Raw genomic sequence first — 27,557 nt, 5'->3', positions numbered from 1 at the left:
CCAATTGATATACACAAATCTGATGAGGGAAATCCAAGCCAGACTGAAAAAATGTCACCTTGGGTTGGGAGTAGGCAACAAATATAATGAACCTGTAAAACACCAATGAGGAAGATGTACTATTCAGTTCCATAGTCAGAGCTTGTTTATACTGATATTGGCTTTTAACAAATGACATAAAAACCAGACTTCCCTGTCTCCATTCTTTCCCCACATCCAAGATCTCCCTTCCTCTCCCCAGAGAGCTATAACTAACACTAAATATATAACTATAACTACTTCTTAAGTAGATTTAACTACCACAAAATAGACTCAGGGAAAAAAGTACAAAAACACGGTCAAGTCAACATTAAAACAGGATTACACAAGACATGGCAGCTCTTACATTAAACAAAAAGAAGGCATGAGATATGACATTTTGAAAGGCAAAGGTTTTAGACCTACAACTAAGAATCACATACACAGTGAAATAGCACAACATTCTATGGGGGGGGGATATGATATTCAATTAAATAGAGAACCTCCAGATATTCCTGACAAAGAAACTAGAATTGAAAAGGAATTTGGATGACCAAATTCAATATTCTAGGGAAGCATAAAAAGGTTATAGAAAAGTAAAAACTTAAGGGTTACAATAAGGTTGAATTGAGTACATTCATATCTGAGAATTAAGACACTTAAAAGTATATATTATACTTAAGATATTTAAAGCACTGAAATAATCCAAGATATTTAAGAAATTTATCACTATTAGGACAATGAGAAGGAATATACATAGAAAGAAGAAAGAGAGTAAGCAGAATAAGATGGATTAATATTTTTAAAAATCATGGGACAGGAAAGGAGCACATGAGGAGAAAAGAATAGGCAAGATAGAAAAGTGTAAATTACTTCACAGGAAGTGGTGTCCAAAAGTCAATAAGTGGAAGAGAAGATGGAGTTGTGTGGCGGGCAATGCTTGAACTTCACTCTCATGGGAGTTAGCTCAAAGTGGGAATAACACACACATTCAGTCAGCTATAGAAGCATATTACCTTACAGGAAATTTGGAGGAAAAGAGGAATAAGAAAAGAGATGTACAAAAATGAGGGTGATATAGGGGAGGTCTCATGGGAAGCAAAAATTTTAAATAAAACACTAGCAAAGAGATTACAGCATATACCATGACCAGGTGAGTTTTATACCAGGAATCAAGGATGGTTCAATATTAGGAAAACTATCAGTATAAGTGACCATTTCAATAATACAACTAATCAAAACCAATAGAAGTCTCAAAAGATGCAAGAAAAGCCTTTGAGAAAATACAATTCTCATTCCTTATAAAAGCATTAGAAAACATTGGAATAAAATGAGCTTTCCTTAAAGTAATAAAGGGCATCTACCTAAAACCACCAGCAAGCATTATCTGTAATGGGGATAAACTAGAATCCTGCCCAGTATGGTCATGGATAAAACAAGGATGTCTATTATCACCATTACTAAATAATATTATGCTAGAAAAACTAACTATATCAATAAGATCAGAAAAACAAATAGAAGGAATTAGAACAGTTATGAAGGAAAGAAAACCATTACTGGTATTAACTAAGAAGTAGTGTAATAGATGAGTGGAATAATTTAGAAAATCACAAATAGCAATTTATGACCATAGTAACCTAGTATTCAATAAACTCAAAGACTCACTCTTCTGGGGGAAGAACTATTTGACTAGAACTGCTGGGAAAATTTGAAAAAAAAAAATGTAGCAGAAACTAGGCATAAACTAACATCTCACACCATACATTGAGATAAAGTCAAAATGTATACTTGATCTAGAAATAAAGGGGGATTCTATAAAAAAATTAGGGGAACATGGAAAAGTTTACCTGTGAGATTTATGAATAAGGGAAGAATTTATGACAAATGACATAGAGAACATGGATAATTTTGATTAAATTAATTAACAGGATTCTGTACAAACAAAACCAATGTAACCAAGATAAGAAGGGAAACAAGAAATTGGCGGGGGGTGATTTATAGAGAGTGGTTCTGACAAAGGCCTCATTTCCCAACTATATAGAGAAATGAGTAAAATTTAGAAGATTACAAAGCATTTGCCAACTGATAAATGGTCAAAGGATATGAGCAGGAAGTTCTCAGATGAAGATATTAAAACTGTCTATAGTCATATGAGGAAATGCTCCAAATCATTACTGATTAGAGAACTGCAAATTAAAACAACTCTGAGATATTACCTAACACCTATAAGAATGGCTAATAGGACCAAAAGGGAAAATGATAAGTGTTGGAGGGATATTGGAAAATTGGGACACTAACAGACTATTGGTAGAACTATGAATTGATACAATTTTATTAATTTCTCTTTTCATTTTTAGGATCTCCAATTTAGTCTTTATCTGAGGATTTTTAATTTGTTCACTTTCTAGTTTTTTAATTTGCATGCTCAATACATTGCCCTCCCTAATTTGTTAATATATGAACTCAAGGATATATATTTTCCCCTGAGTACTGCTTTGGCTGCATCCCATAGGTTTTGAAAGGATGTCTCATCATTGTCATTTTCTTCAATGAAGTTATTAATTGTTTCTATGATTTGTTCTTTAAATAACTGGTTTTGGAGTATCATATTGTTTAATTTCCAATTAATTTTTTATTTACCTCTCCATGTACCCATACTAATTTTCATTTTCATTGCATTGTAATCTGAGAAGGTTGAATTTATTATTTCTGCTCTTTTGCACTTGTTTGCAATGTTTTTGTGCCCTAATATATGGTCAATTTTTGTGAATTTACCATGTGCTGCTGAAAAGAAGGTGTATTCCTTTTTGTCCCTATTTATTTTTCTCCACACATCTACTAACTCTAATTTTTCTAAGATTTCATTCACTTCTCTTACCTCTTTCTTATTTATTTTTGGGTTGATTTATCTAGTTTGGATAGAGGAATGTTCAGTTCTCCTACTAGTATAGTTTTTCTATCTATTTCATCCTTGAGCTCCACTAATTTCTTCTTTAGAAATTTGGATGTTATGTCATTTGGTGCATACATGTTGAGTACTGATATTTCCTCATTGTCTATACTGCTTTTTATCAGGATGTAATTACCTTCTCTATCTCTTTTAACTAGATTTATTTTTGCTTTGGCTTTGTCAGATATCATGATTGTGACTCCTGCCTTCTTTTTTTCAGTTGATGCCCAATAGATTTGGCTCCATCCTCTTACTTTCACCCTATGCATATATACCTTCCTCATGTATGTTTTTTGCAGACAGCATATGGTAGGGTTTTGGATTCTAATCCGCACTGTTATTTGCTTGCATTTTATGGGTGAGTTCATTCCATTCACATTCAGAGTTATAATTCCCAGCTGTGTATTTTCCAGCATTTTGATTCCTACTCCTAGTCCTGCCTTTTCTTCTTTCACTATTTCTTTCTACACCAATGTTTGTTTTTAATCAGTCCCCCTAGTTCCCACACTTATTTTAATTCCCTTTCTACCCCCTCCCTTCTTATTCCCCTCCTTATTTTTCCTGCAGTCTTTTTAAACTACCCCTCCCTCTCCCTCCTTTATACTGCTTCCCTCCCCACCAGTTGGTTTGTTACCCTTCTACTTCCCTATAGGGAGCAAATCTATTCTCTGCCCCAATGGTTTGGATTGTTCTTCCCTCTTTGGGTCAATTTCAATGCACGTAAGAGTTGAGTATTTCCTATCTCCAAACTCTTTACCCTTTCAGTGTATTGATGTTCTCCCCCCCTCCCACCATGAGCTCCTTTTTGATATATAAATTCATCCCTTTTTTTTCTTTTCCCATTTCTTTTAGTATTAACCTCTTTTTTTTAGCTCTAGTTATATATATTTACATATATATACACATTTATATGTATTTATGCATACATATATCTATATAGCTATTTATGTCTTGTTATTTCAACCTATACAGTTTGTCACTATTCCCTCTAAGTGTAATTCTTCTAGCTGCCCAGTTGATAACAACAATTTTTAAGGTTTGCCAATGACCTCTTTTCTTATAGGGATACATATCGTTTTAACTTATTGAGTCTCTTAAAAGAAGGTTTTATTTTTGCTTTGTTTTTCTTTTTCCCCTCTTTTTAAATTGCCTTTTGATGATTCTCTTGAGTTCTGTGCTTGGACATCAAATTTTCTGTTCTGGTCTGGTCTTTTCTTTACAACTTCTTGGAATTCTTCTATTTTGTTGAATGACCATATGTTCCCCTGTAAGAATATAGTCAGTTTTGCTGGGTAGTTGATTCTTGATTGTAGAACTAGTTCCCTTGATTTCTGGAATATCATATTCTATGCCTTTCGGTCATTCAGTGTAGATGCAGTCAGATCCTGTATTATCCTCACTGTGGTTCCATGGTATCTTAACAACTTCTTCTTGGTAGCTTGTAATATTTTTTCTTTGGTCTGATAGGTCTTGAATTTGCCTATAACATTCCTGGGTGTTGTCAGTTGGGGATTAAATATAGGAGGTGATCTGTGGATTCTTTCAATCTCCACTTTTTCCTCTTGTTCTAGAATATCGGGGCAGTTTTCTTGAATAATTTCCTGTAGCATTATGTCCAGGCTTTTTCTTTTGTCATGGACTTCTGGTAGACCAATGATTCTTAAATTGTCTCTCCTCGAATGATTTACTAGATCTTCTGTTTTGTGAATGAGGTGCTTCATATTTTCCTCAATTTTTTTTTGTTCTTTTGGTTTTGTTTCATAGTGTCCTATTGCCTGGTGAGGTCACTTAATTCTAGTTGTTGTATTCTGGTTCTTAAAGACTGGATTCTATTCCTGGCTTTTTGGTCTTCTCCTTCTTTCTCCTTCTGGTCTGATTTTCTTTGGAGGTCATCTTTCATCCTCTTTGCCTCATCGTTCATCTCCTTTGCCTCATTTTTCAGCTGGTTGATTTTGGCTTTTAAGACACTATTTTCTGTTTCCAGATGACTTATCTTAGTTTTTAAGTTCTTTTCCCAATTGTCTTCAGCCTCTCTTAATTGTGTTTTGAATTGTATTTTGAGTTCTTCCAAAGCCTGTATCCAATTTGCTCGATTTCTGATTAATTTCTTGCTGATCCCTTCTTCTCTGTTCTGTTTGCTCTTTGTTCATTGCCTGTTCATTGTTCATTTGCTCATATTTACTCCTTCTTTACTCCCCGTACTTGTTTGTGCTCTTGCTCCTCTCATTTTTTTGGTTTTGTGTTTTTCTAGCAGTCTCCCCTTTTGGAGGTTTGACAGAAGATCTCTCTGTGCAGTCTATGGGGGAGTGGTGTTGGAGTTTGAGCTTCCCTGTCCTCTGGAGGCTTTTGTTTGGATTAAAGTCCAGTAGTCTGTGGGGGAGGGGTGTTGTTGAACTTCCCTGATCTGTGAAGACTTCTTATGGGATTAAGTTTAGCTGGGTTGGACTGGCTGTGCTTCTGGAAGGCTGGAGCAATATGGAGGATTCTCTGCCACCCTGGTCAGGCTGCCTGCTCTGTGCTCCCTCTCCTGCTCCTTCCCCAGCACCAGTGTTCAACTCTCTGGGTCTGGCATAGCCCTACCCGTAAGGTATGACCTCTTGACAGGTGTCTTTGCTTGCCCAGAGGTTCCTGCTGCCGCTAGAGACTTAGTGCTCTAGGTGGAAGGGGGGAGGGGTTCTGGGATCTTCCTTCTTTCTTCTCTTTAAACCTGAGTGTTCTCAAATTCTGGTGTTGGGGGGGGGCATACCTTTTGGATTGAGTCCAGCAGAAGGGTTTATTGGCTCTGTCTTGTTAGTTTTGCTTTTTTAGTCCCCTAGGAGCATTCAGTTTGTGATTGGTAAGGAAGGGTTTTCAGAGGTCTGAACTTTCACTACCTCTAAGCCACCATCTTGACTCTGGCTCCCTGAACCACTTTAAAGTACTTGAGTCATGAAGATGTGAGATGAAATTGTATTTCTAATATTTACTAGCTATGTGACCCTGAGCAATTCCTTCACTTCTATCAACTTCATTTTACCCATCTGGAAAATGGGGTACTACTTGCACTATTCCATATGGTGGTTATCAGAATCAAAAATGAAAATATATTTAAGACTCTTTGCAAAACAGGAAGTACTAAATAAATAACAGAATATTAACACATTTCTTCAAATAACTCTTTAAAAAACTGAAATCTTCTAAGGAAGCAAATGTCATTGTGCTTTACTTTTAAAAACCAAAGTTCATTCTGTACTTTCTAATTTCATAGTTTCAGATGTCACAGACTGAAGATTCATCTGCCAGTTGGGTACACACATGGATTAACTTTAATGCTGGCACTCAGAAGCCTTAAAAAAAAAATAAAACAAAACTGCTTTGTGTACCATTCTGCAAATTAATAAATTCCTTCAATCCATTTTGGTCATCAAAAAGACCCAAATTCTATCAGAGAACATATTAGTAGTAATAACAGGAATGACAACAATATCAGCTAGCATTTATATAGTGTCTTAAGCTTAGCAAAGTACAGTACATAATAGTATCTTTTAATCCTTACTTAATTATTATTCATAATGTAGATACTAAATAATAATCTCCATTTTATAGAAGCATAGAGGTCAAATGACTTATCCAGAGTCACATGTGTAGGAAATACCTGTGTCTAGGTTTGAACTTGTCTTCCTGACTTTGTCAGTCAATAAACAATTAATGTTTCCTATGTGCCGGAAACTGTGCTAAGCACTGGAGATACCTAGAAATACAAAAGATAGTCTCTGCTACAAAGCATTTCACATTATAAAGAGGAGAAACCGAATGTAAATAGCCATGTACATAGAAGAAGTATGCAGGATAAATAGAAAATATTGAACAGAAGATATCTCAAAGTTTTTTTTTATTGTGTACCTCAATCAATAATGTGTGTGTGTGTGTGTGTGTGTGTGTGTGTGTGTGTGTGTGTGTGTGAAAGAGAGAGAGAGATTCTGAGCAAGGCTCTAAATTTTTAATGCTCTAGGCAACCCTCTAAACAGGGATTTTTAGCCTTTTTGTGTGTGTGACCCCCTTTCTAAATGATGTTTCTAAATGTATAAAACAAAAGGCAAGGGATTACAAAAGAAAAATAGAGTTATTAACATATATTAAGAGTTCACAGAACCCAGGTGAATCTGCTCTAAGACTACAAAATGCAGAATATGTGCCAGACTACCTTGGTAGAGTTTTTTTATCCAATAGTTCCTATGCCAGTGGAATTACTAATCCAGTAATTATTCCTATTCTATATATTATACACATCTATTACTATACCAGTAGATTATGAACCAGTGAATACTATAAGAATACAAAAAATAGACATTAAAAAGATGAAATATAAAATAATTTAACATTTTATTTTACTTACTATAACTCCTCTTTTTTTGCTCTCTATAATTGTTGTACTTTTGAATGAACACATGTTTGAATACTTTGCTTATTTAAAAAAAACCCATACCTTCTGTCTTATAATCAACACTGTCTATTGATTCTAATGCAGAAGAGTGGTACATACTAGGCAATAGGGATTAAATGACTTGCTCAGAGTCACTCAGCTAGAAAGTATCTGAGATTAATTTGAATCCAGGACCTCCCATCTCTAGACATGGCTCTCAAATCTATTAAACAAGAATGACAACAATAATAGCAGCTATCATTTATAGACTGTCTTAAGCTTAGTAAAGTACAACACATAATTGTATCATTTAATCCTTACTGGCTCTTAATCTATTAAGATATGAGCTGCCTGCAGCTCATTAGTTTTTAAAACCTAACTTTAACACTTTCTGATAGAGTCAAAAGTTTGGTTTTAACTTACATTCATTTTTATACTTGGTTTTAACAGCTAAAAAAGATACCTCACCAAAGGAAAGAAATGAATCATTTATTAAGCAAACTAAATTGTGATACTTTTTCATCCCATCCAGGAATTATGCAAAGCTTTTGTTTAAATTTGACTATATATTTCCATCTAAAAGCTCTAATAGTTTCTTCCTGCATACTCCCCCCATGGAAACCACTGGTATAGAGAACCAGTCTCTTCATTCAAAAATCATTCAAACAGCTTCAAGAAGATCTATGAAACACAAGGGTTAAACATAGTATCTTGAGAGAATGCTGTACTTAAGAGTCAGAAAAATGTTATTTCCTGTCCCACTTGATAAACCCTGAGCAAGTCACCCAACCCTTTTAGGACCTTATTCAGCCCTTTAGGATCTATCTATTAAAGCTTAGACCAGTTTAGATATGCTTCTGTATAGGACACCCCTGTCAAAAGTGTTTTCCTGTATTCATATATGGTACCAAGGGCAGTACAATGCAACATAGAGTCAGGAAAGTTGTATTCAGAATTATGGCTGCAAAGTTATATAAATTTGTGCCTTGGTTTCCTGATATACAAAATAGATATCATGCTATTTATAGTACCAGCTGTGGAAAAATCATTTTGTAAATCTCAAAGTGCTATATAAATATGAGTCCTTGTTATTGTTGTTATATACAAATTCAAGCCACTTACTGAGAAGGTCATTTGTATAAACCATGTCATTTAAGTAACTGAACTAAGGTCATATAGGATCTGGTAGCAATAACAGTAAAATAACAAGTAGTATTTATAGAGTAAGCTAAGTATTTTATAATGATTAATTTATTTGATCCTGTCAACAACTCTGAAAGATAAGTTTCTCATTTTTACAATTGAGAAAAATGAGGCAAACAAAGGTTAAGTGACTCGCCCAAAGTCACCCTGCTAGTAAGTGTCTGAGGTCACATTTGAACTCAGATCTTTTTCTTTCATGATGAAGACCAAGATCTGGAACTAGATCCTCCCTCCCTCCCTCTCTGTCTCTCTCTGTCTCTCTGTCTCCCTCCCTCCCTCTCTCTCTCTCTCTCTCTCTCTCTCTCTCTCTCTCTCTCTCTCTCTCCTCCTCCTCCTCCTCCTCCTCCTCCTCCTCCTCCTCCCCTCCCCTTATCTTCTGACTTGGAATTGATTGGTTCCAAGGCAGAAGAATGGTAAGGGCTAGGCAATGGGGGGGGGGGTAAGTGACTTGCCCAGGGTCACATAGCTAGAAAGTGTCTGAAGCAAGATTTAAACCCATATCATTCTGCCTCTAGGTCTGGAGCTTTATCTACTCTGTAACCTAGCTTCCCTGACTCCTTATTACTCTCAGATCAAATATGAACTCCTCTGTTTGACATTTCTAGGTCCTTACAAGAGGATGCCCACATTTCTTTCTCACCTTATTATATACACTCTTCTCTCCAGCCAAACTGGCCTTCTTGTTATTTATCATATATGTTATTTCATCTACCATCTCTTTGTTTTTGCATAGACTCCACCATTTGTTTATGTTTATAATGTTATAATGTTTATAATGTTTTACCTCTGCCTCTTCTTCTACCTTTTATCTTAGGCCTTTTCTGTTTTCCTCATCTTCTCTTGTCTCTTTTCAAAATTATCTCTTATTTGTTATATATCAACTTATATATTGCCTAATTGAACATAAACTCCTTAAGGTATGGCAAGGACTTTTTCATTTTTGCTTTGGTATCTCCTGTTCTTATCATAAGGTCTAAAAAGTGCTACTTATTATTGACTGATTAAAGCATGCTGTACTACAGTAATACCTAAGGATGCTTGGCTTTAATTTGCATTTTCAAAGTTTTCCACTACATCATCCATGATTTATAACTTTTTTTGCTAACCTAAAATATGATTTTTGGATCCTTAAAGAGATTGCCTTTCCAACTAACCAGATTTTATGTGATTGCTTTGAAATTAGAATTTATATGGACAGATTACATTCAATCCCCTGGTGAATCCTTCTTAGAATGACTCTGGCTCATAGCTTCTCTCCATTCTACCTGGATGGTACACTTATTATGATGATGATACTAGAAAGCAAAGGAAGATCTAGGCTTAATCAAAAAGATTAGATTTATTCTGTTCAAGAGGCAAAACCAGGTCTAATTCTATAAGCATTTACTACTATAGAGAACTATGCTAGGTGCTAGGGGAAATAGAATAATTAGGTAAGACAATCCCTATTCTTATCAAGTGGGTGTAGTATAGTAGAGGGATAAGACACATGCATAATTGCATATACATTGTTTGGTAAGTACATTTGAATGTGGCAAAATTAAACACTATCCAAGTCAAATGGTGATTATAGATGGGGGGCTGAAGGGTAGGGGTGAGATTAGAAAGTCTTCACAGCTGAAGCAATATCTGAGTTGGGTTTTGATGAATGACATTTTATTCACAGACACAGCAAATACCACCAGTAAAGAAAGGCATCAGAGCCTCAGTTTGGTTTCCAGCTCTGCTACTAACTAGCTTCATAAATTTGGGCAAACTAAGTCTTTCTGGTGCTTAAATTCTTCATTTGTGCAATGGCAATAATAAGCCTTGCATACTTTAAAGGACAAAAAATTACTCCTACATAAAGTGAAAATTCATCAGCTTTCCATTCAAGACCCTCCACAATCTGGAACCAGCATACCTTTGGAGTTTTATCTAACTACTCTCTTATCCTGAACCTTTCCAGGTTTATTTCATATTTCTTCCCTTTCATGTACTTATCAGTGGGTTACAGTCAACCTGTCTATTAAAACTTCCTCAATGTATGACAATTCATCTTCAGAGCTTTTTATTGGGGGGGGGGAGGTAATGTCATTGTATATAGGCTATAATCTCAGATATGGATGAAATCCACTGTCCCTCTCACTTCCAACTTTTGGAATCTCTTTCTCTATTCAAAGTACCTCTCAGGAGCTACCCTCAACTTGCACATAGCAGAGGCTTAATAAAATGTTACTTAAGTTCAATTTTTTTTTACTATAACCAAACTAGAAGTTAAATTTGTTGAATAATATCAATGATGTACCAATTTTCTAATGAGACTTGTACTAATTTGCTGAAATAAGGTCCCAGTTTGGCATGGTCTTTCTTCTTTATACACGGTATCATAAAAAGATAAAAGATTCTGCTACAATCAGTAACTGAGGATGAAGATACAATTTAACAAAAGAAAACACAGAATATTATGGAGAAATAGTATAGGTCAAGACATGCTCAAGAGGTAAACCCAGAAGAAGAGGATAATATGAGAACCATAAGAAAGATCTCAGAGGAAAAAAATAATAAGAGTACCTGGGATAAATGAAGCATGAGATTATAAGTAAAATGAAAGCTATGGAGAAAAGGGAAATTGCTTAAACTCAACAGCAAATAGAGTGAGAGAAAGGAGAGAGTAGATTTTAAAAGGGAAGAGTAGAATTGATTCAGGGCAAGCAAATCAAAATTTAAACTTAGAAGGTGGCTTTTAAAAGGGGGATTCAAAGGAAAGAGAGAAAGGGTGAGAATCAGTGAATGGATTCTGGGCTTGGTGAAGAAATAATGGGCAGCAGAATAGAAGATTGCTGTAATTATAGTTCTAGGAATGCTAGCTTTAGAACATAGGCAAGAAAAAAAAAACCTGAGGGACTAATCATATGTGAGAAAATCAAACAATGATTTGGTACTTTATATTTGATTCCATCCTGTAATTGATTCCATTTTGTAACTCTATTCTGTATTTTATATAACAACCTAAGTCTTTTTCTGTCTCTGAATCAAGTTCAAAAGTTCATTCTTCCTTTGTTAAGTTAGATGCAAAAGTTTAGTATTTCTATCGATTATTTTAATTAAAGAAAAATTGAGCTAAGAATAGAAGTTCAGTGTGCTTATAAAACAATTTAATTCTAAAGGAATTGTTATCTTAGCACCACCTGCAGATCACTTTATGTCAAGAAAACTTGTTATCCCTTATAACTTCATCTCCTGAAAAACTTCATGACATCTGTTTGCTATATTTGAAGACATACAATTTGTCCTGGTACATTTCTGCAAGATACATTGTCCATCCAGGACCTACTAAAACGGGTTTTATCTCCCTCCAAGGAACCACAGCCTGGTTCCTTGGACCACTATCAATAGACTCAGGATGCAGATGGGTCCAATAAATCAATAGATTATTCCTTTAAGACAGAGAGGGGTGGTTACTGGCCCTACATGAGTGTTAGCCTACCTTTCTTAAGGAATCAGTCATGTTGTCTTTACCCACATGATGCTGTAAAACCTATAACCAATTGTATTATTTTCCTCACCTAACTTGTTCTGTTCTTTGTTCTGTGTTTATAAAAAGGAGTTACTCCCCCTCCTTTCCGTCTTTTAGCTTAACTGGGGTAGCTATTTGACCCATTTTATTAACAGGTTCATGCCCTGCTAATAAACTGTTATTTTGATTGGAGAAAACATGTCTTGGTTTACCTTTGTTGAATTTCACTTGTGACATAGACCAAGGGAAAAAAACCACCACATTTATCAAAGATGATTGTGCTCACCTTTTAGAAACCTAGGAATTCAACTAAAATACTGGAATAGCTTCAACAGAGTAGCAGGATATACAAATACTGTATATGTATCATCTCAATATTAACATATAACATATCACTGTATATTAATAAAACCGGAGGAAAGATAAGAAAGTCTATAAAAAACTATGTAATGTGTAAAATATTTGGGTGTTTACATATATATAGGAATTATATGGTTATAATGAAAAAATAGTTATTACTGAAATCAAGATGAATCTAAAAACTTGACAAGATATTAAATGCTCATTGTTGGGACATGTCACCATAAGAAAAATAAAATCCTACCTAAATATATTTATTCAGTATCATGACATTTGAAATACCAAAGGTTTATTTTATATAATTAACAAATATGATACAAAATTAATATGTAGAATCAAGGCTCAAGAATCTCAAGAGAAATAATGGGGGAAAAAAACAGAAAGGTAGTTTAACAGTACTAATCTCTATATTATATTACTCCCTTTGACTACAGAGATTTTGGCCTCAAACTATTTCTACCTTTACCTTTCATAAAGGCTTGAGAATAGGCAATTCAATGTTTCTTAGAAGAAAACAAAAGAAAAACTGAATATTACAATTCAGGAAAAATACAGGAAAATCGTCTAGCACTTCTGAATTTAGACAACAAAACATCAATCAAGAGAATCTAACTGATACAAAAAAAAATTCCAAATTACAGTGTTTAAATTTAACAAAGTCAATAATGAACAAAAATTTTTGCCAATAGCCAAAAAAAAAAAAGACATGAATATGAAGGAAAGGACATTTGAATAACACAGGATTATTCCTCATTCTTGAAAACCTGTAAGAAGAGAACAGAACAGTATATATTCCAAGAAAAGAAAGGAATTTAAACTGCAACCCAAAATGGCATACATATACCTAAATCATCAACAAAAAGTCTAAGAAAAGTGAGGTGTTCTGAAACAGAGAGAGAGAAAGAGAGAGAGAGAGAGAGAGAGAGAGAGAGAGAGAGAGAGAGAGAGAGAGAGAGAGAGAGAGAGAGAGAGAGAGAGAGAGAGAGAGAGAAGGAAGGAAGGAAATGAAAACTTCAAACCATATATAACAACTAAAACAATGTCATGTGAAAGACCACCACCACAGTCAAAAATAGCAACAATAACAAAAGAAACTGCTCTGAACATTAAATGATCAAATTTGTTCATGAAGAAAAGATTAGAATGTATCTCCTTCTCTCCTTTGCAGAGATAGACAATTATGGTCATATAACTGCATGGAGTAGTATGTAAAACTTGGTTACTAAATGTGTTAGTTTTGTTGAACTGCTTTGCTATAATCTTTTTTTTTTTTACTTTATAGTTTGATAGAAGATATTATGTGGTAAGAATGAAAAGGAAAAGATAGATTAGTAAATCAAGATGATGTAAAAACCAAAGGTATCAATAAAGTTTTTCTTTTATTTTGTTTTTAATTGATTCTTTTCAATTGCCAAGCATTTATTTTCTCTCTATCTTGCCCAAAGAAAAAGAAAAACCACTATAACACATAGGCAGTCAAGAAAAACAGATTAATGATGAAAAAAATTAAAATACTTTTAAAAGCACATGTTTTTATTGCACCTGAAAAACCACTGATAATTTTTCTGGAATCTAAGCATGACAAGGACAACAAATCTGCAGACCAAAATATCTCCCTCTGTTTTATGTTTTTGTTTCAGAAAAGAAAAAGTACTCAGTTTCCTAACTGTTATGCAGATATGGCACATTTTTTGTGTGTGTTAAGATGTTTCCCTTTGCAATTATCAACTGTCAAATCCAGATTAAAGTAAAGCCAGATCGAAGCTGAAGGGTTACATAATTTCTTGATTAAAACACCATGAAATTTTTGTATAATATTCAGTGAGACAATATATTGGAAAATGATTATGTAAGGCAAGGGCCCAGGCTTGGCAGAGACAGAGCAAACATAACCATTTCAAAATGAATCCCACTTGGAGAATAATTGTATCCTGTGACCTAAAATAGCATATTTTTTCCTATTCAACATCTTTCTGGGCACTGTTACCTTAGAATCCCCAGAGTGTGGAGATAGTGTGGAAGATAAAAAGGACACTCACTAGTTGTGATGCACTGGGGGACATTTTTTTATTTAACTCCAAAATGAGTTGAACTCAATGTTCTAAGTGAGGTTCTGCTGCCATCTCTCAAAAGTTCCAACATGGTTTTTGCATTTTGAGCCTCAAGATGGGGTAGTGGTAGAACCAGTAATCATGAACCTTGGCTAGCAGCCTGATGGAATGGGAAGAACATCAAGTCTAAATGAGGACATCTAGATTCAAGTCTTAGGTCCCCACTTATTAGCTTTGTGACTTGGAGCAATCACTTAAATAATAAAGTTTAAGGGGAGTAAATTGTTTTTAATGTCCCTCCAAGTTCCAAAAGTTCGTGATTAAGGAGGGAAAATGGAATTTTTAAACAGTGGAAATAACATTGAATTTGTAGCCAAATAATTTGTGTCCAAATTGCATTTAAACTACTTACTACCTGTGTAACTCAACACTTAGCTTTTCTGGGCCTCAATTCTGTCAGATGACTTCTGAGATCTCATATAGCCCAAAATATTTGGTCAATAATACCTAGCATTTATATAATGCTTTTAAGTTTCTAACATACTTAACAAATATTATCACATGTTAACCTCATTACCATCCTGTGAAGTAGGTGTTATTATTATCCCCATTTTATTTATCTATATAACCCTTACCTTCTGTCTTAGAATCAATACTATGTATTGATTCTAAGGCAGAAGAGCAGTAAGGGCTAGGTAACAGGGGTTAGATGACTTGTCCAGGGTCATAGATACAGGAAGTATCTAAAGTCAGATTTGAACCTAGGACCTTTTCTCTTGAAGTCTGGCTCTCAATCACCTGAGCCACTCGGCTACCCCTATTATCTCCATTTTACAGATGAGAAAATTCAGGTAAATAGATGTTTAGTGAGTCACCCAAGGTCACACAACTAGTAAGAGTCTGAGTCTGAATTTGAATTCATGTCTCCTTGATCTCAGGTCCAATGCTCTGTGTCCGCTTGCAACCTCTATAAAACATGGGTTTTATTTCAAATTTCCACTAATGTCCCTTTTTTTAGTTTATGTCTACTTTCTCTACTGATTTAAAATTAGTCTATTTCAGGGTATTTTTTGTGTCATGGTCACCTTTGGTAGCCTATTGAAACCTATAGATCCCTTCTCAGAATCACATAGAAGAAGAAATCCAAAGTCTTTTGGACTCTTTGAGCACAATATTCATTTCATTATGCCAAAGTGCTACTCAAATTATTTCAGTGGAATATTCTTTACGATTATCTATCTCTATAGGAGAAAAAAAAGATGATTTCTATGGCCACAGTTATTAGTAGCAAGAAGGAGATATGAATTAAGGAACAGTATTAGAGTAATAAGCAAAAGATACCATTAGTGTTTAAAATATGCCTCAATGGTGCCTTTTGCCTATTCCCTTTCAAGGCAACACATGGTAAAACAGACACTGATATTTTATATTTAACGTAATCATTTTACTTCTCTCCCTACAAAAAGTAAAGTTAGACAAGAAGAACCATGAAAGTATTAACTATTTACTATTAAACTAACAAAACACTTTTCCTCCAGAAAGCTCCTGTAAATACGAGGGTTTCCTAGGAAATTTTCATGTGAATTTAGAGCTCATGAAAATCCAAGATTATGTAATTTCTCAAGACATAGCATGGGCTTTCAAGTTTAAAAAGCACAGGTGAAAAGCACTTCCCCTCTAGTAAATGAGATAGTCAGACACAATAGAGTTGTCTGTACCAAGCTAGAAAAGCTTTGAATATGGGACTAGTAATCAATTGTGATTCTGTAGTCAGCTTAAATATGTTCAAGAGAGGCTCATTATCAAAACAATTGTAATCAGGGAATGATCGATGAATTAACTGATTTTCTGCAAAAGTTTATGAAAACCATCTTTGTAGACTGATTTCCACTGGTGGAAGGAACATTGGTGCTTTTCAAATTTTAAAGCAACAAATGAATGCCTTCTACTATTATCATAATCATCAAAGATCTCAGTGGTATAGAAGGACTTAAAAAATCTCTCTTTCAGGCCCATTTAATCTTTAGATTCTCTGTTGAGACTGGCCAAGGATCATTGATTTTTAATATCAACCTGTGTTAACAAGGCAAGAGACCATGTTAGAAAAAATCTAAGACCAGAATATCATCTCAGCAAGCTTCTGAAAATATTTGCCACCAATGTCACTGATGTTTTATGGGTTATAGCTGAAGGCTGTGCTGATTCAGGCTCTAAAATGGTACTCTCAGTCCTCTTTTTGTTTGTAAACATGCTGATATATTACAAATGGCCAATTAAGAAACAAATTAAAAAAGGGAAATTAAGAGTCAGTATGAAATGAAATGGAATGACTGCATTTTAGGCACAGATTTTATACCGAGGAACACATGGATCTCACAAAATCGCATGGCTGTTTCAATATTCTGTATCATTTTAAATTTTTCCCCAATATAACAGTAAAATTGTTGACTGAATGGATAGCATGTGTGTCTTGGGACACTGTGTGTGTGATTTGAAGACATGTGATATCTTCAACTAACCTGAAAAAAAAAAAAGTAAAATGATTAGAACACAATGCACTCAATTGGGCCAGAAATAGGAAGTTTGGTTTGTGTTCTTTATGCTTTCCTTAATTTGTATGAATAGATTTTCAGGTAAGCCTGGCCTTTCTGCCAAAATCAGCTGCTGTTACCACTTGTAGCCTTTGTGGCTCCCAGAACATATATGCCAAAAAACATGTTCATTGACACCTAGGCAAGGCATGGTCCCAAGCAGAAGACAGCTTAGTCTCTGTCCTTAAATGAATGGCCATAAAACTGATATATCTAAGTATGCATTTATTGTATATGATGTTTCTTCTATAAAGATGATAGATATCTCAGAGTGATCTCTAACCTGAGCCCTTTATTTTATAGAAAAGAAGATGGAAAGAATAAATGATTTGCCCCCAAATAGGCAGGAAACCAGTGGTGCTGTTGGGGTTAGGTCCTCTGAGTCCAAATAAAGCTATTCTATTGGATGCCAGAATTTTATCCTGGTGTTTTCCATTTGGAATCTTTTTTCTTCCTTTACTTTGGTTCAGTTCAATTTGACCTGGAGTCAGAGACCTGTATTCAAATTTGCCTCAAGACATCTCCTAGTTGTGTGACCCTGAGCAAGTCACAAACTCTCTTTGTGCCTCAATTTCCACATTGTAAAATGGGAGAAATAATAGTACCTATCTTTCAGGGTTGCTATGAGGATAAAACAAGATATTACATATAAAATACATCAAAAACATTGAAGCTATACTAGTTTTATAAATATAAATGCTAACTATAATAATTATTATTTTTGATAGTCAGATCACTAATGCTAGTGTATAAAGTGGAACTGATATTGTTATGTCTTTTATTGCATAATTCTACATTGCCTTTCAAAACCAAGGGAACAATTCATAGCTTTAATAGCAGTAAATTGGTATGCCTCCTTTCATGCAGCATACCAACACTTAGCTTTTTCATTTTTTAATTATCTTTGCCAAGATCATTGCATTGATAAGAGTTTTAAGTCTTTCCAAGTCTTTTTTTTTCTTTTCAATATTATAGTTATTGCATAAATTGTTCTCTTGGTTCTATTATACAATAAACAGTGGCTCTATAAATATATTTGTATATCCGAGGTTCCTACTGAATTCCATATCCATTTTGTCTGAACCCTAAACACTGAAATCCAGGCTTTTTACTCAGAAATTTTTTTCTAGTTGGTACCATATACTTTGAGACTCATCTGCCGACTTTCCTTTCAAATTTATGTTAATTGCATGTCTTTGACTAAAAATAAAGGGGCTAGATTGCACTCCAGTCTTTCTCTGCCATGCTCCATAAACCTCTTCATTTTGGAAGCTTGCTCCAGGCCTGGAATTCACAAATTGAAAATAACCTGTCCCTGTTACCTCTCCTTCTCAGAATTTGGAATTGCAGAAGTATCCCCTGTCTCTTCTCCCTTCTCTCAGAAATAGGAGGTTCAGAAGTATCCTCTGCCCCCCTCCCCTCTCCATCCTTTCAGAAGTGAGAGGTTCAGAATTATCCTCCGTTCTTGTCACCCTTTTAAAGAGGGTGTCCAGGCCAGTTATGTCTCATTTTTCTCCAGGTTACACTCTAGTTTTCTTCTACAATGCCCTCCCTGAGCCAAGTACTTTTGTCAGTCTCCTTTCTCTTTTTTTCAGATTCTTTTCATGTATTGTCTCCTTCTGCCCCCAATTAGAATGTAAGAACCTTGAGGGTAAGAACTGTTCTTTTTTTCTGTCTTACTTTTGTATTCCAACAAGTCAATACTTGTTGACTGTTGGTCTAGATGGCCTCAGAGGTCATTTGCAGCTCTATATTCAGGATTACATGTATGATTCCCCTCTGTAGAACATTTTATTTCTTGGATATACATATTTGCCTTGTAATCTTACTTTTTGTATTCACCAACCTAACAATTCTTAGCCCATACAATCTAATTTGTTCCATCTTGTCCTAATAAAAAAAAGTCAAACAGAGTGAAGGAAGGAATTAATAGAAAAGAAGGCTCAACTATGTGATCATCTACAGAAGGATGTGAATTATTTTAAGGAAACGATGATCTGAAAGATGAGTCTTCATTGTATGATGAGATTAGTTGAACTTTAATGACTAGTTGATTGCATTTCCAAATCTGGGTAGTGGTAAAATGTTTGGCATGCTAAGCATTTTTCTTTTTCCTTCTTCACAGAAGACTGGTTCAAAGATTGAGCTGTAACGTTTGGCCACATCTCAAAAGGCAGTTAGGTGGAACCATATGGGGAAAAAATGAGCTAGATTAACATGGTTGAATTGGGCCAGACTGTGAAGTTCTCTTGTTTTCTTTATATTACATTTTCCCTGTTACTTCATGAAGAACATGTTGTCCTCAAGTTTGTTTTTGCCCTTAACTTTCAGGTTTTCTTCGATATTTCTGCAAGTAGGAATGTGTGTAGAGGCATCTGTCAGTTCTTCCTTATGTTGTCACAAGTCTATTCTGCACCATAAATTGGTAAGTGGAACCCATTAGCAAACATTCTTTGGGAAATTGGAACAGCAGATTGTTTCCAGAACAGGATTTACCATATACCCGTAAAAGAGCTATTATTGACGTGGGAAGTGGGGTCAAGCTGTCTAGCAATTAGGAAAGAGTCTTTTATAAGAGAATCTAAGTTTGTGACCACTCTGTAGCAACTAAGCATGGAGAATATGTCGCAGGGTATAGTGGCACAATTAAAGGCTATTAAATTCTTGTGGGTCATGATCAATAGAACAGGAGTTGGCAGAATCCAAATCAGATAATCCAGTGTTGTAAAGGCTGCAAGGTGATGACAGGACTGCATCACTAAGTCGGGGCTGCAGAGTAAAGTCTAGACAAGATATAATACCTAGGCAAATATCAAGAAAGTCATGGGAAGATGTAAAAGATTCAAACAGGGGTAGGTAGGAAACACACCCAAGAAGTTGTTCCTTAAGGGGAGGAGACGGGGTTGTAGAACTCTGATAATAGTGGTATTTTATCATTCTCTAGTACTTAAAGGGTCTTTATTTGTTATAGAAATTCATCTTCTTGCCTAATGTGAATGAGTGAATAAATAATTAATTAAAAAAAAACTATTAAGCCTTACTATATATCAAACCTTCTGTCAAACACTTACAAATACAACAGTCCCTGCCTTCAAAGAACTTATATTCTAATAAGGGAGTACAAAACACATCGGTAAGTGATGGCCAGGGAAAGGGTACTTTGGTGCAGAAAAATTATAGGTATGGTGAGGGGGGAGTCAAAGAGATTGACTGACCTATCTTACCTAGAAACAATGGCAGAGTTGGTTTGAGAAACAATGGCAGAGTTGGTTTGATCAAGGTTCCTCTATTGGGATCGAGTCAGATAGGACAGTGAAGATTTTGTCAATCTATTCATCTATGGCTCTATTTACCATTCCTATAAGCTTCAGAACCAAAGAGCTCGTCTCTAGTTAGAGTGTGGATGTGATTTTGGTAAAGTAGAGAATGAAGTGAAGCTTTGTTGGCTTTCCTGAAACAGTGGACCAGAAGAGGTAGTCAACAATTAGGACAGTGGGTTTCCAAAGACAACAGGATTAGAAACTCTGCACTGTCTTTGGTAGGCAGCAATATATTAGTCATCAAGAATATGCAAGAGGTGACTACAAAGTATCTAAAAGAGTTACACTCTTATGTGGGCCCAAGATTCATTTAGAGGATCTCCAAGAGGTCAGTGTATAAATTTAATTTATTTTGGTAGATTAAAAAAATTAGTTTATAGACCTCTACAGCTTGCCAAAGGCAATCATAACACAAAAAAAGATTAAGAACCCCTGGTGTCTGTAGGGTTGAAACACAGGGTGAGTAATGTCAGTCTAGTGGAGGAAATCCTTGATTTAAAATCCATAGTGACTTCCTCAGGGTCTGAAGTAGGGATATTGGTTGTAGGTATCCTGAATGGAAATTGAACCTAATGGAGTCTAGACTATGAGGCATAAGTTTGACTCCAGCAGTAATTCCATCCTGTGTCTACTCCAGAGAATCAAGCAATGAAGAAAGCTGTAAAGACTCTTTTTTGATATGATCAAAATGATTCTGGGACCAGAAGTGGACTAAGAAATACTTCCAGAATTCAACAGATATTTATAGTTATCACATTTAACTTTAACAGACTGATTTAGTAAAAGATACCATTTTTTAGTAAGAAGAAAGTTCAGTTTCTCTTCCCACAATCTGAAGGGAAATAGCTTGTGGTTTCACAAACATAAATTTCTCCAATTGATTATAAGATACTCTGGTTCTTCCCTGACTATCTAATCTTATTTCTCACTAAGGTTCCTATTTACAGAATGTATTAAGGTTTTATAAGCACTTTCCTCATAACAACCCAAAGACAGACAATGCAAATATGATTCCCATTCTATACTCAGAGAAGCCCAGTAACTGATCAAGCTAAAATGGTAGAGTAGAAATCATCTAATTCAGTGAAGCTGGTCTCTTCCCAAGTCTCCATTTATCTATAAACATTTTAAATTATCTATTATGTGCTTGTGCTGGATGCTAGGGAATACAAATAAAAAAGTGAACCATTCTTCAATTAGGGAGATTCCACATGTATAGATATATGTCCCAGGTGTCTGGCCAATGAGATCCCAGTTTTTATGAGTTTACATAGGTGTTCAGCGATACAGGTATACTGTGATCACCTGGCCCAATTATATTTAGGGATTTTTGACTCACTTCTGAACCAGAACTGAACATGTATTAAAAAAGGTTCCAGTAACTTGACCTTATGCTCTTTCTTGCCTGGCTGCATTTAAGTAAGGAGGATGAACAATTGTAGGCATTGAGATGGGGAAGTGTCCTTGGCCCCTTCTCACTTGGATGGAAACCCTGAGGACACAGCCTGGGTGTTCCCTTTATTACTGCTGTTGTAGTAGTTTTCCTGCATTAGGTGAAAGAGTACTGTGGTCCTAGGCTCCAATTTAATGGGTTGGTCTAGGAATTGAAGTTCATGTCAGAATTTGTGGGCAGCCATGCATGGTGAAGAACAATACTCTAATAGGTAGCCTGACTGACTCAAACACAGCAATAGATCAGCATGAGGTGCTAGCTTCTTTAAGGAAAGGAGAGTCTTTGTCCACTGGCTATGCCACATTTGGAAGTTTTGAATTTGATGAGCCAAATGCATTGTAGCAACTCCTTTATGTTTGAGACCATTTTTAGTAGAAGCTAGGTGGATAGGGAGAGAGCCAGATTGGAGAAACCTGGGAGATCCTGGTTTCAAATTTTGCCTCAGACACTTCTTAGTTTTGTGTCCCTGGCCAAGTCACTTAACCAACTGCCTAGCCTTTGCTTCCTTCTGCCTTGGAACTGATACTTAGAATCAATTCTAAGATGGATGGTAAGGGTTTAAAAAAAGGTTTGAGACCACTTTCTCAAGAGAATGAGGTGGTATTGGGGAGAACGTGCATGTTTGTACTTCTGTTCTTGTTATCTCTTTTCAGTGAAAATCCCTTACCCAATTTAGGTTGGATGATTAAATGTTATTGGGATGTTAATCAATGATGACTGAAGGTAGGGAGAAACCACCAGAATAAGGGCTTGGGCAGACAATATTCTGAATAACACTTTGTTCATGATGTTCATGAGAGTGGGAATTGGGACAAAGACATGCAACGCCTCTATTTACTACATAGTTCTATACAAAATTAATAGAAGATAATTTTGATGAAGGAAAACACTAGTAGCTTGGAAGGATCAGGAAAAGCTTCATGTAGAAGCTGGCACTTTAGGTAAGTTTTTGAGTTATCTAGGTAGTACAATAAATAGAACTCTAGACCTAGAATAAGTAAGTCCTGAGTTCACATCAGATCTCAGACACTTACCATCTCTGTGCCTTTGAGAAAACTTATTTAACACTGTCTGTCTCACTTTCCTTATGTTCAAAATAGAGATAATAATAACTACTACCTAGAATTTTTTATGAGGAGAAAATATAAATCATATTTGTAAAGTCCTTTGTAAACTTTGAAGTGATATATAAATGCTATTTCTTACTGACAATACTAATTAACATGCTATTAATTAAGTGATCTTTTTTCACCCATTTCCTCCATTTGGAATACCTTTCCACCCCATCTATAATATAACTAAATCCTACTCACCTTCTAAGGTTAATATACAAGGTTTTGTGTATGTTGGTTTTCTCTTCCATCTATAGAGTCAGTTATCTAAGCACAAGGATATTGCTCTGTATTCTTTACTCATATGGCACACACATACACATGAACATGCATACATATTATATGAGGTCCATAATAGGCACTCTATTCCTTACTGGCTGATATTAGTTCATGTATAGATAAAGTTATTAATAAGAAAGTTTCAAAATACCTTTAGGTACTCTGAATGTAGTACATGAAGTGTCCATTTGGGGGAACTATAAGATTACAGTAAAACCTAATCTAGCTCTTCAATGGGAAACCATGAGATGTCTAAAAAGGAAACTAACCTTTTCTAAACATTAAATGCTTTAATAATATATGTCTCTAGCTTACACAGAGGACATATTACAAATGTCCTTTTTGTTGGCCATTCCTCTGAAGACTTTTTGAGAAATATATTCCATTACTGGAATTCAGAAAAAAAAATACAAAGCCTCATAAAGTACATAGAATGATTACTAATCTCCTAATTACTTACTAATTACTAATCAGAACAGATGAAGACCCTGCATACATATAGAGGTGGTAAGGTGTGTCTTGGTGCTATCATATGAGTAAATTGTAATTTTTGAGTCATAGACCACATTTCAAATGTATTTTATTCTGTACTCTAAGAAAATAACAAATAGGAGTTATTTTTTTCTTTTCCTAATCACAATAAGAAACAGAATTGGAGTAGGATGCAAGATAGCTTCTAACCAAATGTATAATTCCCCTACTTCTTAAAAGTCCTTTATAATTTGGCCACTTCCTACATTTCCAGTCTTCTTACTCCTTACACCTTGGCACATATTCTGGGTAACAGTGACAGTGGCCTCACTGTTAAAACTCTCTGAATTTTCACTTGTTCCTCAGCCCTGGAATTATCATTCCCTCCTCATTTACTTGTTTCTTTCAAATCTTAGCTAAAATCCTACCTTCTGAAAGAAACTTTTCCTGAGCCTCCTTAATGTTTGGAAATTTGTGCATTTCCCTCAGTTTATCCTGTATATGTTTTTTTCAGACATGATTACTTGCATACTTGTCTCCTTATTAGACTCTGAGTTCCTTGAGATCAGGGACTACTTTTTTTATCTTTCTTTGTATCTCCAGCACTAAATACCACTTCAGTATGTGCCATACTGTCACATAGTAGATGCTTAATAAATGCTTGTTGACTGACTAATGATTACTTCATACCCACTAAAAACTCCAAATTCCAGCCTGGAATCATGATCATAAGAAACCATACTATACAGCCCAAAAAGATTATAATGAGGACCAAAATCAAGTGAAATTTTTAAAAGCATTTAAGAAAATGACTTTAAACTTAAAAAAAAAACCATCACACATAAGGGATTATTGTTAATGTTATTACTATTATTTCAAACAAATTCAAAAACATTTATTCTACACTATTTCATTAGCATTACTCAATGACTGGTAATAAGGAAATAACTTCTACCTTCACAAATCCAGGAGGGAATAATAGAATAATAAACTTGAGATAGAATACACTCATCAAATGTTTCAGAGTAATAAAAGTGACAGAAGAAGGATGGGGAAGAATATCAAATGTGATACTGATAGAGATTAGTGTTTGGTCCTTGGAAAGGGGCCATATAAGCTCCATTATCATAAAGAGAAATCAGTAGAGAATAAAATATTATATTAAAGTAATACAATAATAATGTTCCAGGTGGGTATGGAGATTCTGTTATATGACAACTGGGGTTATGGCAAAAATAATAATGTTTCTCAAATTATACCCCCTTGTTGAAAAAAGATTAAAATGATTCCACATGTATTCTGAATATAATAGATATTTTTCCAGCAATTTTCATGAAGCCTAATTATATTCAATCTGTATGTTGTAGAGCATCATATTAGAGAAATCCTTTATCTTCAACTATAGTTTTGAGAAAGATAAGGAAACTTCAGAATGGACTTAAGTGGTAGCAGAGAAAGAGCACTGAGCTAGGAGGAGGAAGACTTAGCTTCTATCTAGGTATTATGGTGGGCAGCTAGGTGGCATGGTGGATAGGGTGTTAGGCCTGGAGTCAGGAAGATGAATCTTCCTGAGTTCAAATCTAGCCTCAGACACTTACAAGCTGTGTGACCCTGAATAAATCACTTAACTCTGTTTGGCTCAGTTTCCTCATGTATAAAATGAAGTGGAGAAAGAAATGGCAAACTACTTCAGTATCTGCCAAGAAAACCACAAATGGAGTCATGAAGAGTTGGAAATGATTGAAAAAGACTGAACAACTACAGATATCATGTTATAATGGCAAGAATATTGGATTTGGGGGCAAAGTAAACACATTCATTGATAATTAAATTAAATCCGTTTTTTAAAAACCCTTACTTTTTGTCATAGAATTAATCCCTTGTATTGGCTCCAAGGTAGTAGAACAGTAAAGGCTAAGCAATGGGAGTTAAGTAACTTGCCCAGGGTTACACAGATGGAAGTGTCTACCTAGGTGTCCCCAAGTCCAATCACTTTTTGCTAATAGTTAAATCTATTAAATTATAAATTCCTTGAGATCAAGATCTCATTTATATCTATCTTAGAATATGATAGATTCATATCTATCATATGGATAGTATGTACAGTGGATGACATATCCTAGGTGCTTAAGAACTATTTGAAAAATTAAATTGAACTCACATTGCTAACTCGTTAATCATTCTTGGACTTAATGTAAATGATGGAGTGGGAAAGACTGAATAAAATCATGGACTTCTTTTGCAAACTGATATAAAGCTTATAGACCCCTTCTTAGAACAATGCTGTTAAATACATAGTGTAAAAATGAGTATATATATATATATATATATATATATATATATATATATATATATAAGTCTAGTAACCCAAATGTTTTAAAAAACAAATTCATGGATCTCAAGTTAAGAACCTCTGAATTAGAGGATCTCTAAAGTCTTTTCTAGCTTCAACATTCTATGGTTCTGTTTAATTCAAGGATAAAACTTGAGGAATGTAGGAGGAACAAACAGTGAAGATGACCAGTAGGTTCCCTAAAAATCTCAGCTGCACTGGTATAATCCATATTAGACTATTTACTGCCTTGGGCAGGGGGAGGAAAGGAGAGCAAATGAAACTCTGAATCCTAAAATGTCATTAAACAATTATCAAAAATTATTTTTATGTGCAACTGATTTTTTTTAATTTCAGCTGCTCTAAGGGAATTTTGAATAGTTGTTAGATTTCATTCAATTATGAGCCAAACCCTTTTCAATATATGTAGGCACAATAGTTTGTACTTTGGAGAAAAGCAAGAATCATGAGCTTGAGATACCATAAATAAGACAGATAATTTTGATATCCTATTAGGGAAATTTAAGAATCATCCTCATATTTTGGCCAGACAGAAGGCTACCCTATCTTGGAGTATGGGCAGTTGTTTTCTTTTTTTTAATTTTCAGGAAGAAGATTTGGATCTTCTCAAACTCTCCAATAAATAATTAACTGAGAATACAAAGCTTTTTTGCAATCTAACAAGGAAGAGACTCACTTGAAAATATTAAGGGCAGGTGTTTTACTTCAGTATGAGCTCCACATCCTTTTTGGCCTGGTGAGATAAGCTATTATATAAAATATAATAATCCTAAATAATGAGATAATTTAACATATTGCATATGGTTTAGAGTAACTCTTTAAATCTTGGTAAATAGCTGTTAGATATCATTAGCAAATACTTTTGATTGGCTTTTTATTAGACATTTCAAGGTATTTTCATTTGGTTATGAAAAAAAATGTTTTGTGGGGAATTCTGAAGAACCTATAATTTATCTGTACTGTCTGCCTCCTAGATCCTGAGATGTGAGTCTAATTTTTATGTTTTTTTATTTTGTTTTGGATGTAGACTCTGTCAGAACTTTGAGTAGAAATAGCCATAGTAATCAAGAAACAATCAAAAGAGTTTTTGATAGGAATTTTTTGTTATAAACTAGTACATGATGCAGAGTGAAATATTATCATCCCCATTTTACCATCAGTTGAGAAAACTGATTGTGAGGTTAAGTTGCTTGCTTCAGGTCATACAGCTAGTAAATTTAGGAGTCAGGTATTCTGACTATAGCATATTTTGTTTTAGAACATATGGTTACAGAAGATAGCATTTCCTTCTCAAATTGTTGATTTACTTAAAATATATCAGTATATTCTACAATGGTTGAAAATTGGAAATGATATGATAATTTTCTTTCATTAAGAAAATTCAGTTTTGAAATCCATATAATAAAGTAGTATCAAAAGGAAATAAAATTGGAGAAAGTAAAATGAGCTGTTTTACTTGATTCTTTTGGTGGTTTCAATACTGCAGGATGATAAG

At 34.7% G+C, this 27,557-nt stretch overlaps 1 protein-coding gene across 2 annotated transcripts in view; it reads right to left on the bottom strand.

Moving 5' to 3' along the window:
- PRKCA (protein kinase C alpha) overlaps positions 1–27,557 on the bottom strand; it is a 590,805-nt gene that overhangs the window by 121,290 nt on the left and 441,958 nt on the right. The window lies entirely within an intron of this gene.

Source organism: Monodelphis domestica, chromosome 2 (assembly GCF_027887165.1).
Source record: "Monodelphis domestica isolate mMonDom1 chromosome 2, mMonDom1.pri, whole genome shotgun sequence".
Lineage (NCBI taxonomy): Eukaryota > Metazoa > Chordata > Mammalia > Didelphimorphia > Didelphidae > Monodelphis > Monodelphis domestica.
This window is presented reverse-complemented; position numbering and strand designations above follow the sequence as displayed.